We start from the raw sequence: 15,859 nt of genomic DNA, 5'->3' as shown, positions 1-15,859 counted from the left end.
ATTCCATCCTGTAATGTTTTCAGAGTGTCTGCTTTGAGTTTAAGGTCTTTGATCCATTTGGAGTTGATTCTGGTGCAGGGTGATATATAAGGATCTAGTTTTAGTTTTCTACATGTAGTTAACCAACTTTGCCAGCACCATTTACTGAAGAGGCTGTCTGTCTTCAATTCTATTGTTTTAGCTCCCTTATTGAAGATTAGATGGCTATAGGTCTGTAGGTTCATTTCTGGGATTTCAATTCTATTCCATTGGTCCTGAGGTCTGTTCTTATCCCAATACCAAGCTGTTTTGATTACTATGGCTTTATAGTAGAGTTTGAAATTTGGTATTGATATTCCTCCAGCAGTGTTCTTTCCGTTGAGGAGCGTTTTTGCTATTCGGGGTCTTTTATTGTTCCATATGAATTTTTGGATTGCCTCTTCTATTTCCTTGAAGAATGAGGGTGGAATTTTGATAGGTATTGCGTTGAATTTGTAGATAGCCTTGGGAAGTATTGCCATTTTCAGGATGTTAATCTTTCCAATCCAGGAGCATGGGAGGTTTTGCCATATTTTAAGTTCTGTGTTGATTTCCTTTTTCAAGATTTTAAAGTTTTCATCATAGAGGTCCTTCACTTCTTTAGTTAAGTTAATTCCTAGGTATTTTATTTTTTGTGGGGCTATTACAAATGGAGTTGCTTTCCTAATTTCAGCCACACTTTTCTATTTGTTGGCATACAGAAAAGCCATTGATTTTTGGGGGTTAATTTTATAACCTGCTACTTTGCCAAAGTTTTGAATCAGCTTGAGTAATTTGGGAGTGGAGTTTATGGGATTCTTTAAATACACGATCATGTCATCTGCAAAAAGGGAGAGTTTTATTTCTTCTTTCCTTATTTGGATCCCCTTTATGTCTGCATCTTTTCTTATTGCTGTAGCTAGGCATTCTAATACTAGATTGAAGAGAAGTGGAGAGAGTGGGCATCCTTGTCTTGTTCCTGAGTTAAGAGGAAATGGCTTTAGTTTTTCACCATTCAGTATAATGCTGGCTGTAGGTTTGTCATATACAGCCTTTATTGTATTGAGGAATGTTCCATGGATTCCTAATTTTTCCAAAACCTTCATCATAAAGGGGTGTTGGATCTTGTCGAATGCTTTTTCTGCATCTATTAAGATAACCATGTGATTCTTATTCTTGCTCCTGTTGATGTGATGAATAATATTAATTGATTTGCCTATATTGAACCAGCTTTGCATCACTGAAATGAATCCTGTTTGATCGTGGTGTATGATTTTTTGGATGAATTGTTGAAGTCGGTTGGCCAAAATTTTGTTGAGAAGTTTTGCATCTAAGTTCATCAAAGAAATGGGTCTATAGTTCTCTTTCTTTGATGAGTGCCTGCCTGGTTTTGGGATGGGGGTTATGATGGCTTCATAGAATGTGTTCGGTAGTGAGCTTTCTCTTTCAATTTCATTGAAGAGTTGGCGGAGAATTGGTGTGAGCTCTGCTTTGAAGGCTTTGAAAAATTCCGCTGTAAAACCATCTGGTCCTGGACTTTTCTAGCTGGGAGGTCTCTTATTGCTGTTTCTATTTCAACGCTTGATGTGGGCCTGTTAAGATAGTTTAACTCATCTTGGTTTAGTTTTGGCATGTCAATATTTGCTAGGAAGAGGTCCATTTCTGTCAAGTTCTCAATCTTATTAGCATAAAGTTTTGAGAAGTATTCCCTTATAATGTTCTGAATCTTGGTTGTTTCCATGGTGATGTTTCCATTCTCATCTCTGAGTTTATTAATTTGGGTGTGTTCTCTTCTTTTTCTGATAAGATTTGCTAAGGGTCTGTCAATTTTGTTAAGTTTTTCAAAGAACCAACTCTTTGTTTTGTTGATTCTTTCTATACTTTTTTTGGATTCTATTTCATTTAATTTTGATTTAATTTTGATTATTTCTTTCTGTCTACTGGCTTGGGGTTTATCTTGCTGCTTTTTTCCAAGGAGATTTAGAAGTGTCATTAAATTGTTAGTTTCAGATTTCTCCAATTTGTTGATGTAGGAGCTCAGAGCTATAAACTTGCCTCTGAGTACTGCCTTTGCTGTGTCCCAGAGGAGCTGGTAATTTGTGTGTTTATTTTTGTTGAATAGCATGAACATTTGAATTTCCTTTCTAATCTCTTCCATGACCCACTCATGATTCAGCAGTGTGTAGTTCAGCCTCCATGTGATACCGGACTTTCTTTGGTGGCTTTTGGTGTTGAGTTCTAATTTTATTCCCTTGTGGTCAGAGAGAATGCAAGGTATAACTTCAATGTTTCTGAATTTAGACAAGTTTGCTTTGTGGCCTAAAATGTGGTCTATTTTAGAAAACGTTCCATGTGCTGCTGAGAAAAACGTGTATCTATGCAGCTGTTAAGATCTGCGGTTTCTCTGTTGAGTTTTTGCCTAGTTGATCTATCTAGTGGGGAGAGTGGTGTGTTAAAATCCCCAACAATTAATGTCTTTGGATCTATATGGGATTTGAGGGAAAGTAGTGTTTCTTTGATAAATTTGGGTGCTCCATTGTTTGGCGAATAGATATTTAGAATTGTAATATCCTCCTGAAGGAGAGATCCTTTAATTAGTATGTAGTGACCTTCTTTATCTCTTCTCACGAATTTTAATTTGCAGTCTATTTTATCTGATATTAGGATTGCAACTCCCGCCTGTTTATGGGTTCCGTTTGCTTGGTAGTTTTTGTTCCAGCCTTTAACATTGAAAATGTGTTTGTTTTTACGGGCAAGATGTGACTCCTGCAGGCAGCAGATAGAAGGGTCTTGTTTTTTAATCCAACTAGACAGTCTATGTCGTTTAATTGGAAAGTTCCGTCCGTTAACGTTAAGAGATAGGACTGAGAGGTATTTGTGAATTCCTGCCATGTTATCTACCTTCTTGGGGGCTGCGAAAACTGGGTTCTTCCTATGGTTCTTGGGTTCTCAGTTTGGTTGCAGTTTCTTGGCCTTTATTGCGGTCTTGTTGGTTTTCTATGTGTAGGACATCTTTAAGAATCTTTTGTAGGGCTGGTTTGGTGGAGATGTATTGTTTCAATTTTTCTTTGCTATGGAAGGTTTTTATTTGGCCTTCAGTTATGAAGGAGAGTTTAGCTGGGTACAGTATTCTTGGTTGATAGTTGTTTGTTTTTAGGGCATGGCATACATCATTCCAGGCTCTTCTTGCTTTGATTGTCTCTGCTGAGAAATCTGAGGTGATTCTAATTGGTTTCCCTTTATAGGTGATTAACCTTTTCTCCTTGACAGCTTTAAGGATCTTTTCCTAGTTCTGAGTTGATCCTGCTTTTGGATTATAATGTGACAGTGGGATGTCCTATTCTGGTCTGGTCTATTTGGGGTTCTAAAGGCTTCTTGTATCTGAACAGGGCTATCTTTTTGCATGTTTGGGAAGTTCTCTGCCAGGATCCTGTTAAACAAATTTCCTAGACCATTAACTTCTGTTTCTAGGTGCTCCTCTACACCCATTATCGTTAGATTAGGCCTTCTGATGGTGTCTTCCAGGTGTTGGATAGATCTATCATATTTCTTGGACTTGTCTTGGATGGTTGTATGTTCTTCCTCCATAATATCTAGGCTGTCTTCAATCCCTGAGATTCGATCTTCTGCATGGTCTAACCTGCTGTCAGGGCTCTCTACTTTGTTTTTTATCTCTTTTCCTTCTAATTGGTCAGCTTTGATGGCTTCCAGTTCTTTGTTGAAGCTCTCTTTTAGGTCTTGTATGAATTTCTTTACTTCCTTAATTTGGTGTTCAGTGTTTGTCCTCAAATCACTTAGTTGATTGGTTATGGTTTCTTTGGACTCCCATTCCTTCTGTTGGGTTCCATTCAGCATTCCCTTTGTGGTCTCCCTGACTTCCTTCAGCTCTTTGTTAATGGATTCCATGAATGCCTTTAGTGATCTTTGTGTGCTCTCTACCTGGTCTCTCAATTCCTGTATTACTCTTTGATTAGCTTCCTCCCTTTCGTGGGATTCCTGCAGATCTCTTTGAGTGTTCTCAGCCTGCTCACGCCTTTCCTCCCTTTCTCTTTGAGTATTCTCAAGTTGTTCACTCAAATCCTGTATCAGTTTTTGAGTAGCTTCCTCACGCTTATGATATTCCTGTATAAACTTCTGGGATGCCTCCTCTCTCTCCCTATCACGCTCATACAGAGTCCTTTGTAAGTTGTCAAACTTTTCATTTATCATGTTTGCCAGCAGTGTTTGTAGAGCTATTTGGGAACTCTCCTCTGGATTATTCATTATCTGCTCTAACCCCTGATTATCAAGATTGGGAATTGAGATACCCGAATTTGCCATTTTTCTTGTGTTTTTCCGGCTTACTCTGCCCATTTGAGATGAAGATAGCACCAGTTTTGTGCTAGAACACTATCTTAAGGCAACCATCAACCAAAGTTTGCATTTGTACAATCAATAGTCTACAGATACAATCTAGTTTAACAGATACATCTATTCGACATCAAACAACTATATGTTAAAGGACTTTGACCTGCAGAGAAGAATTTGGAAAACCAGAAATTATTAGGGTTAGGGAGAGATGTGGGTAAAAAATAGGAATAGATCGTTGTGGGTAGGCACAGGGAGAGTTAACTATGTCCTAATCACAATGCGGGAAATAGGTTGGGTAGGATGCAAGTAGAGAGAGAAAGAAAAAGAAGAACGCGGAAGGGGAATGAAAAGAGACAGAAAAAAATAGAAACGGAAAAATTAATGTTATTAGAAATATTAAAAGACCATCTTTTTAGAGAGGAATGTGAATATATTGAGAGAAAGGAAGGGACATAGAGGAGATGTGAAAAACTTTAAAAAAAATACTTAAAATATTATATAGATATAAAGAGGTAGTACTGCTATTAATGAATTTAAGTCTCAGAGGTTTTGAATTGAGTAGTAAGTTTGTGGATTAAGTGTGTACACAATGGGGTATAGGGTCTACTAGTTAACTACTTGTTTATCTGAGGATGTGCAGGACAAGAGTTAAGTCACATAAAGAAGAACAAAACAGAGGAAAAGGTGGAAAGGATAGGAAAGTGAGAAGAAAAGATCAGAAGTTCAGTAGGGCTAGACAAAAAACAAAAAGATAATTAAGAATGAAAGAAAAAGAGAAAGAAGAGAAGAAAAGAAAGGAAAACACACATTCATGTATTCCTAAAATAAAAATTATCAGAGGAGAAAAAAAAAAGTTACTGGAAAACAATTATTTTTTCAGAAGAGGCAAAAATTAAAGATTAATAAAAGTTTTAGAAAAGGAAAATTTTTTTTATATATATAAGGTAACAAAAAACAAAAAAAAAGAAAAGAAGAAGAAAAATAAAAAAGTTCTTTGATTTTTTTGGGGGGAGGGGTGGGAAGAATCCTGTATCTCCCTTTTGTCTATAACCAGAGTGTTGTTGGAGTCTCTGGTCAGCTTGAGGTCCTGTGGCTTGATTGGTTTCTTAAGTCAGTTTGTTGGAACAGGCAGAAAATTGCTCTGCTTTACCCAAGATTTTGAGATCCCCCTCCCAGGTTAGTTTACTGGGAGGGTGATCTGCTTTGAGAATCACAAAAGAGGGGGATGCAGTGATGAGGCTAGGTTCTGGGTAGAGTTGAGGCCTTTCAACAAACAGTAGCTTTTCCTTGGGGCTATTTTGTGAAAAAAAACTCACAGCACCCAGCCTGGAGCAATTCTCAGGGTTTCTGTTTTTCAATTGATTGTGGTGGCTGCTAGAGGGAGGGCAGCCTCTGGCTCTGGTTACCCAGTGAGGAGAGCCACTCCAATGGCTGGCGCCTGAGCTGGGTGACTTTTCCCTGGATGGAACTGAGTCTGTGAGGTCACTTCGCAGTTAAGTTCTTGTGACCTGCTAAATGACTCGTTTTATTCCAAGGCCTGAGCTGGAGCTAGCAGCTCCTCTGAGCTTTGTCGGTATCCAAGATGGAGATCATCGGTGCTGGGAGGGGAGGGGTGGCCTTCCCCCCTCTGCTCCCTGAGAAGGAGTGAGGACGTTGGGCTTCTACTCACGCCGAGTCTTGGATCCTGGGTCGTCTCTGGTCTGCAAAGTGCAGGATGAAGATGTCCGCTCCTTGTCGGTTCTTGCTGGTGTTGAGTAGAATCTGCTCGTCTGCTGCGTTTGGCTCCTTCATCCCAGACTGTGTCTCAGGTATGACCCCGGCGGTGGTTGCCGCCGTGACCCTGCTGCCTCAGCGGCAGCTGCTAGCAAGCGCTCAGATGTGTCTGCTTGGATTCCCCTCTCTTGACTGACTCTCTGTCCTGTGATGGCACACTTGGTGTGATTCTCTGGCTTGGGACTGTTCACTGGAACTCTGAAACTGCTTTCTATGCAAGAGCTTGTTCAGATTCCAGCTTCTCCTCCGCCATCTTCCCGGAACTCCGGAAATGTATTTTTTTATTTGCTTCCTTCCATTTATTCTTCAGTTTGAAATCTGAACTACATGAGACTGAAAGAAGCTACGGGAAGTTAGACTTGCAGGCTTTGGAAAGAGCAATCAACATAAAATAAATAAAATACGTATAGCCTTGTAAAAGGTACAACTAAATTGAGTTATATAGTCTCAAGTGTAAACAGAAAACGATTTAAGCAATATCATGTTATTAAAAATTGAAAAATGTTAGGAATTTAATTTTTTTCCTTTCTACTTTATTAAGTATTGATTTTGTATAGAGAGTTTAAAGATGAGATTAACAAAAGTTCTGAATAGACCTGTTTTCCAAAAATCCCTGAAAATCACCAGTGGGTTTACAAAGTTGGGTTTAATACCACTTCCATGTTGGCTTAATGCTTTGTGAACAGAAGTCATTATAGAGAAATGCAATTCAAAATTACTATGATACTACTTCATAACTATTAAAACTAATCAAAACATCAAAGGAGCCAGGTGTGATGGTAAAGGCTAGTAAGTCCAAGCAGTTAGGAGGTTGGAGTAAGAGGATTTGAGTTTAAGGCCAGTCTGGGGTATTGCACATCGTAAAAACCTGCCTTTATAAAAACTCTAAAGGTAATAATGTTGATGAGAGTGTAGAGAAATAAAATTTTCTTCACTCTTGGTCAAAATACAGGTTAGTATTCTCATTGTAGAAAGTAGTATGCAGTTTTCTAAAGAAATACAAAGTTGAAATATCATCTGACCCACGAATCATATGATTATTTCTGTATGAGTAACTCTTAAGTATATCTGTATTTCATTGTTATTCACATTATTCACAACAACAGCCAAGATATAAATCGAAGTTAAGTTTTCAATTACAGACTAATAAAACAACTGTGGTACATGGACAAATATATTTTTCTGTTTCATCTTTTAAATAGCAAAATACTTCTCCCATTAGCCACAACTTACAATGACTTGAAAGATGTATTCTAAATGAAGAAAAACGTTGTCTTCTGATCTTTGTAAAACCACATACACACACACACACACACACACACACACACACACACACACACACTCACACACACTCACACACCCCAACCTCAAACATTAAGAGAGAAATTTTTTAAAAAGTAAAGCAAATGAGAATTGCTGAGGCATTTAGTTTACAATGTAGAAGGTAGTAGATAGACGGGATGACCAAGTATAGAGTTGTAATGTGCAACATGAGGATAAAGGAGACAACACTGGCCTTACATAGGAATGAAGCTACGTAAGTTGGAGCTGCTCTTCCTAGTAGGGGTTGCTCTTTTAGTTGTTCTTCCTTCAGTAATGGATAAGATGAACGTAATTCTTTAAATATGCCTGCCTGCAGAAATACTAACAAACAATATAGCAATAATGTTGTATGCTCAGTACAGAACAAAATGTCAAATTAAAATGCATGCGATTATCCTTGATGTAAACTATTACAAATAAGGGAAACCAGGGGACCTTTGATGCATTAAGTCTGGCTTACTTCACTTATATTTTTTCCAAGATTTTCCATTTTCTTTCAAAAGAGGTGATATCATTCTTTCCCATGGAAGCATAGTATTCCATGTGTGTGTATGTGTATGTGTGAATGTGTGTGTGTGTGTGTGTGTGTGTGTGTGTGTACGTGTGTGTGTCACATTTTTTGATCCATTCATCTACTGAGGGGCAACTGGGTTGATTCCATATCTTAGCTATGGTAAATAATACTGTGATAAACATAATTGTGTTGGTAGCTTTAGTGAGGCATTGTTTGTGGTCACTTGGGTAAATGCCCAGAAGTGGGATTACTGGGTAATAGGGAGAGCATTATTTTGTACATCAAGGATAATCTTAGTAGATGAGCAGAATAGTTCAATAGCTATGTACATATGACTGTATAAGGTGATTCCAAGTGAAGTGAACTCCAAGATATGTTTTTGTTGTTGTGGTTCTTAATGTGTTATGTGATTTCTTTTTATCCTTTTGTGTTTTCCCCACCTATAGTTTATCCCATGTAGTCACTGTATTTGATTTGATACCTGGATATTGTAAATATGTTGATCTGAACCAGGGAAAGGAAAGGGAAAAAAACAAAATGGTGAGACAAACGGCAACCTATGCAACAGTGATATTCACAAGACAATATGTTGGACATAATCTTGAGGGTGGTGGGGGGGTGGTGTTGGGAGGGAAGAGGGAAAAATGGGGGAAAAGATAACAAGTGAGAAAAGAAATGAATTCATTACCTTACTTACATAACTATAACCCCTCTGTACTTTACCTTGACAATAAAATTTAAATTAAAAATAAAATAAAATAAATGAGAGCAGCAATACAGGAGATGGGAGTGGGAGAAATACTATACTATACAAAGAAGAGTACAACAGCTATGAGAGCAGTAATTTTACTTTAATATAGGAAGCAATAAACTAGCATACAGATTTTCAGATGTCAGTCACTAAAAATGGAAAACAAAATGCACAATCAGTAGACCAAGAAAGATAAAATAGAAAACTAAACAATTAAGGTAAAAGAATGACTTGGATCAAGAATATCAAATGACACAATTAGGAAACAAATAACAAGCTGGTAAGTTTAAAAAATATTGCCCATAATTATATTAAATGTTTTTTACATCACAATTTGTTAGAACTATAATTCAAATCATAGTTTAATAGTATATCATTTTAATAATAGGTTACTTATTACTGATTTCTTAATATTGAATATTTAGTATATAATTTTAGTAGCTATAGAAAAGAAGAAAGTGAAACTAATTTTAATAATATATTTCATGAATTGAAAAATTGAGAAGCATTAAAATTTAAACAAATAATATATCATTATTGTTTCATTTCTGTGAATTAATGTAATATTTCAAAGTGTATCCTACACTTAGCGTTCATCTTAACATCAAATAATAAATTATTGCACATGACTCTTTGTATTAGGTGGTAGGGTTCATCACTATAGTAAAATTCACGCCTCATAGTACACGAGGGTATGACTCCTCTCATATCACTTAAGTTATAGAAATTTGATTTCTACTTGCATGTTAAATTCCTTTCTAGGTGACATCGTTAAATTTATATACAATTATATAAACGAGGAGTATTTCAGATGATAGTTAAAGTCATATTAATTAATTAATTTTTTTATTATTTTGAACCAAATAAATATTTATAGAGAGACTGAATTTCTGAGTAGATGATGGTGTATGTGTGCCAGAGTATACATTGTTTCTACAATTTGATGTAATTTTTCATAAGGGGTTAAATGTATAATATTGGATATATAAAGGTAAACTGAATGTTTATTCCATTAATATTTTGCCACTTGTCTAATCCCAATATAAATTATCCATGTGTTTGAAGTAATGAAATTAACAACAGATATAAGCCAGGTGAATCAGTCTGTAGTAGACAAGTATTTTCCCCTTTATTTTGATAGTTAGTCCTCTTTTACACGACGGAATATTCTTGGGAAAAGGTGCTCCAGGCTGACCACGACTGCAGAATATTATGGTTTGATCTATCAAAAGAGAAGGAAGAAAGGGGAACCTTCCTTCCAAAAGTATGCTCCAAGGGATATGATCTGTTCTATGGTGGTGACTTGGAAATGAACATCTTTCACAGTCAACCTTGAAAAGCCACCTTGATAGATCATTTCTGTAAGTGGTTACACAGGATCATTTATGTCTTTGCAAGGAAGCCAGATTGCCTCATTTTGTGACAATTAAAACAGCAATTTAGTCAGCTATTCTTTGTACCCTTAGGAGAAAAACGCCTTGACTCTAAGCCAGGGAATCACTAGGGCCCAGGGAAGCTATTACATTGAATAGTAATCCTAGATCTCTTAAAAACTAAAACTAAAACCAAAAAAACCAACAACAAACCCACAAAACAAAACAGAACAACAACAACAACAAAATTCCAGTAAGCACAGCCAGGCAGTGCTGCCATCACAGCGTACATGAAGTCAAGCAAAAAACAGAAGCTCAGAGTCATGTAGCAGATAACTAAATAATTTTATGAGGCAGACTGAAATGAGACTCGAGAGAGAGTCTGAAAGACTAATCAGAGAGACTAAAATTGGACACTCATTGATTAAAAATAGAATTCCTTGTAGAACAAGTAAATCATAAAAAGCGTGTGTCTGTGAGAACAAGACATCAGACCAAATTCCAGAAATGCACATTTTCTTAGAGGTCAGCTTAATGAATTATCAATGGAAATCTTTGAATTCTTAAATATTTGACCATTTGTGAGTAAAGGCCAATTGCTGAAGAGAAAGAAAATATCATCACTCTGTTAGGAGGTCCAATATCAAATTAGGAATAATCAAGTACATATTTGTAATAAAAAGAGAAAAATATCTTTCCAAATGAGGGTTTCATTTGTTTTGATGTAACAGTTCTTGATTTATGTGATAGCCATTACCATACAATTGATCCAGTCTCATAGCTGAATTGATATTGACTGCAGTATTCTCACATGAAGGTAAAGAGAAAATTTACAAATGTCTGATGAAATAAGTTGAGAGTGAAGTGTTCTAATAGTGATATCTGAGGTTTAGACAAAGGTGAACAGGTGGATTTTATTTTCTAAAAATCCCCCATTTTTAGCCTGGTGCCAGTGGATCCCAGCTGTAATCATAGCTACTGAGGAAGCTGAGATCTGAGGATTGTGGTTCAAAGCCAGCATTGGCAGGAAAGTCCCTGAGACTCTTATCTCCATTTTACTACAAGAAAACCAGAAGTGGCACTGTGGCTCAAAAAGTAGTGCACTCACCTTGTGTTGAAGAGCTCAGGGACAGTGCCCAAGCCCAGACTTCAAGCTCCTCGACAAACAATAACAACAAAAAAAAATCTCCCTTTTCTTGGACTGCCTACATCTTTTCCTGATATTCAACAAAGAGGCCATTATATCACCCACTACATTTAAGTCCTATCCTAGCTACTGTAATACAATGAATTGGTACCTTATGTCAAAAGTTTCATCTTTGCAAAAACAAATAATAGCAGTGGTAATTTTTTTCCAGTCCTTAACTTTGGGCCTGGGCCCTGAACATGGTTATGCTGGTAGCTTTAATGTGAGCTTGTTTGTTATTTATTGGATTACTGCCCATGAAGGGAATTACTGGGTCATATGTGAGATCTATGTTTAGTCTTTTGAAGAAACTCCCACCATCAACGTATAGAGTTCCCATTTGGCTACATCCACTCCAGCTTACGCTATTGTTAGTTTTCTTGATAATGGCCATTCTAACTGGGATGAGGTAGAATTATAGTTCTCTTTCTTTGGTGAGTTCCTCTCTGATTTGGGAATGAGTCTAATTCTAGCTTCATAGAATGTTTAATAATTCCATTTACCTTTCTATTCCATTGAAGAGTTAGATCTGTGTATTGTAAGTTCTTTGCAGGCCTTAATTTCATGGTTCATTCATTGAGTCCTAGTTTTTCCGATATGGGAAGTAGTTTATTGACATTTCATTTTCATTACTTCTTGTGTGTTACTTCTTGGTTCAGATCGAGTACAGGAAAGCATTAATTTCTCTAGGATTCTCCAGGTGATTGGCATAAGGTTTTCAAATACGCTCTTATAACGTTCTCAATTTTGCTTATTTCTGTTGTGATATCTCATTTTTGTCTCTAATTTTCTCTATTTGGGTGAGTTCTCTTATTCTATTTTGGATTTTATATTATGAAGGTGATATACTGAGGGGTGGGTTACATTTACATAAGTAATGAGTTCATTTTTAACAGTGTTACCTTTCCTTATTTTCTCCTGCTTCCTCCAACCCCGACAACCCACTCGCCCAAAGTTGTAAAGTTCATTTCTAACATAGTGTCTAGTGTATAGCACTGTTGCTTTGGTTAAACTTTTTCCCGCCATTTCTGTGATTTTCCTTCCCTTCCCCAAATCATATTAACTTATGTATAAGAGAAAGGATACAGAAATCAAAAACAGTGAATACCAAAGGGTAAAACTAAATATACATAACTTAAAACAGTTCACTATACAATCATCTTGTATCCATTTTTGGAACGCATTCCTATAAGCATCATTTTATATGGTGATATGCATATAGCTATTAGAGCTATTGTGATCTTTCCTAAGAATATCCTAAACACATTCTAGTTTTTCCAAATGAGTAAAAACATGTACTCTTATGTTTCTTTTGGGCTGGCTTGTTAAACTTATCATGTTTTTAGTCTTTCCATTAACTAACAAATTGGGCAATGTCCTTCATTCTGATGAAAGCATAGAGTTTTGTCGTGAATATATACAAAATTTTCTTGATCCATCATTGCTGCGTCATAGGTGAGCACTATTGAGGAATCTCTGTACTTCTTCACAGATTATTTGAACAAGTTTAAATTTCCACCAATAGTGTACTAATGTTCCATTTTGGCCACATCCCCACAAGCCCAGCATCTGTTATTATTAGTTTTCTTCATAATGGTCATTCAAACTGGCGTGGGGTGGAATCTCAACGTTACCTTGATTTGCATTTTTATGGCCAGAAATGTTGCATATTCATTCATGTGTCTATTGGCCTTCATATTTCTTCTTCAATTAGGTTCCTCTTTAAATCTTTATCCCTCTTATTAACAGGGCTGTTGTTTCTGTGAGGATTTGTTTTTTTTTGGGTGGGGGGTTAACTTTTGGGGCTTTAAATGTATTTGAGAACCATTACCTGTTGCAGAGCAAGTAAAGATCTTTATCTGCTGGCTTTCTATTTATCTATCTATATAATTTCTCTTCTTATATTTGGTAAGGGACTCTCAAGTCTGTTAAGTTATTGAAAGATACAATTCTGTTTTGTTGATTCTTTTTAAGTTTTATTTTGTCTCTAGTTATTTTTGACTTAATTTTTTATTTTTTTCTGTCTACTGCTTTGGGTTTTGTATTGTTCCTGTTTTCAAGGAGCTTGTGGTACATAATAAAATATTCATTTGAGATATCCCTAATTGCTTGATGTAGGCACTCAGAGCTATAAATTTTCCTCTAAGTACTGCATTTACTGTATCCCAGAGGAGCTGGTATTTTGTGACTTCCTTTTTGTTAAATTCCCCAAAATTCCAGATTTCTATTCTAATCTCTTCAGTGTCTGACTGGTCATTCAGCAACGTGTGGTTGTCTTCATGGGTTTGAGAATTTTTTTGCTTAAGTTATGTAATTCTAAGTTTATTCTGTTGTGGTCTGACAAGATATGAGAATTCAAATAATTTTTCTTTCAATTTGGACAGAATTTATGTGTGAAATAAGATATGTTGTATTTTGGAGAATCTTCCATGAACTGCTGTCAAAAATGTACATTCTGATATATATTCTGTAGATGTCTGTTAGGGCTAGGTTGTCAATGTAATTCTTTAGGTCTTCAGTTTGTTGGTTGAGTTTTTCCTGAATAGGCCATCTGTGGATGACAATGATGTGCTGAGATTTGTTTTCAGGTTAAGTAGTATTTGGTTGATGAAGTGGGGTGCTCCAGGATTCATGGCTAATGGAGTTGCATTTATTAATATGTAATGTCTATTCCTACTAATTTCAGTTTGAATTTTATTTTATCTTATGCTAGCAATTCGACTGTGGTCTGTTTATGGTGTCCATTTGCTTGAAAATTTTACTTCCAATCTTTCAGTTTGAGTATGGGTTTGTTTTTGTTAATAAAATGTGTCTCTTGTAGGAAGTAGATGGATGTGTCTTGCTTTTTAATGCTGCTATCTAATCTATGTCTTCTATTTGGAAATTTAAGTCCTGTGATATTGAGAGGTAAGACTGTGAAATATCTGATAATTCCTGCTATGTTATACACCTGCTCTTAACAGCTATGCCTCATCTACTCTTAATATATTTACCTTATTCTTTGGTAGGGAGCATTGTATATAACCAGTTACTGTTCTTGATCTTCTCTATGTAAGATATATTTAATTAACTTCTATACTGCTGATTTGGTGAAGATACATTTTTTTCAAATTTTCTTCGTCATGAAATATTTTTATATATCCTTTAAACATAAAGGAGATTTTTGCTTGGTAGCAAGTTCACGTTTGGTAGTTGTTTGCCTTTATGTTTGACATGTATCATGCCAAGCTCTGTTTTTACCATATCAGCTAAGAAATCTATATTTATTATGACTGTATATCCTTTATAAATAATCAATCTTTTCACTATGGCAGGTTTAAAAATGCTTTTCTTGACCTTTAATGATCTTCTAATGGATTATGATGTGGTGGTGGGCTGTTCTGTTCTGGAATTCTCTGTTTGGTGTTCTAAAAGCTTCTCTTCTCTGAATGAGCTTCTTTGGATGTTTGGCCTGATCTCTGCTAGAATTCTGTAATAGGTTTCCCATGCATTTAGTTTCCTGCTCTTCTCCTTCTTGAACCTGTCTCCCCCAAATTTGATTTTCTGAGTCTTCAAGTTCTGGCAAGATCACTTCTTATTTCTTGGATTTGTTCTAAGTGATTATTTCCTGTTTCCTATTAGACCTATTCTGTCTTTGACTCTGGAGTTTATCTTCTATGTCATCTATTTGCTGTGGATGCTTTCTACTTTGTTTTTGATTTCCCTGTCTTCTAATTGGTCATTTTTCAGAGCTTCTATCTCTTTATTAAAGCTTTGTTTTAGGTCTTGTATGGACTTTCTTTACATCTTTCTTTGAGTGGAGGGGGTTGGGAGGGTTGATTTTTCATATGTGTCTTCTCTTATATCATTTTTTTTGGGGGGGGGGTCCGGTCATGGGGCCTGAGCTCTGGGCCTAGGCACTGTCCCTCAGCTCTTCAGCTCAAGGCTAGTACTCTACCACTTGAGCCTCAGCGACACTTCTGGCTTTTTTCTTTTTTGCTTCTGTGATGCTGAGGAATCGAACCCAGAGCCTCATGTATGCTAGGCAAGCGCTCTACCACTGAGCCACCTTCCTAGCCATTCTCTTATATCTTTTAAGTAGGCATCCATTTTTTCCTTGGACTCCTTTGACTTCCAGAATTTATTAAACATTTTGTTTGTAGTCTCCATGAATTATTTTACTAATCTTTGGTTGGTCTCATCTTTTTCACAAATTTCCTTGTAGAGGTTTTGTATCTTTTCATTAATCACATTGTTTAGCAGTATTTGTATTGTATTTTGAAAACAATCTTCTGTGTTCTTGATTGGGTACTCTAGTGCCTGGTTATTTACTGTGAATTATACTACCTTGACATCACTTTTCTTGTATTTTTCTGAATCGTTCTCATCCATTTGGAGGATTTATTTTAAGGGATCTATGATATTAATAGGTGATTCTCTATGTTCTTGGTTGATTTGCAAGGTGTTGATTTGATATTGGGTTGCGATTTGTTTTTCTGGAATTAGGTTTTTGTCTAGACCATTAAGTGTAGGAATAGAAATTAGTGTGGTGAGATGTTCTGATGTTAATACTTGTGGTTCCAGTGACAGTTCTGTCAGTGCTATGGTGAATT

This window comes from Dipodomys spectabilis, unplaced genomic scaffold, assembly GCF_019054845.1.
Source record: "Dipodomys spectabilis isolate Male_0828 unplaced genomic scaffold, ASM1905484v1 ptg000110l, whole genome shotgun sequence".
NCBI classification, from domain to species: Eukaryota; Metazoa; Chordata; class Mammalia; order Rodentia; family Heteromyidae; genus Dipodomys; species Dipodomys spectabilis.
The sequence above is the reverse complement of the archived record's forward strand: the minus strand, read 5'-3'. Positions refer to the sequence as shown.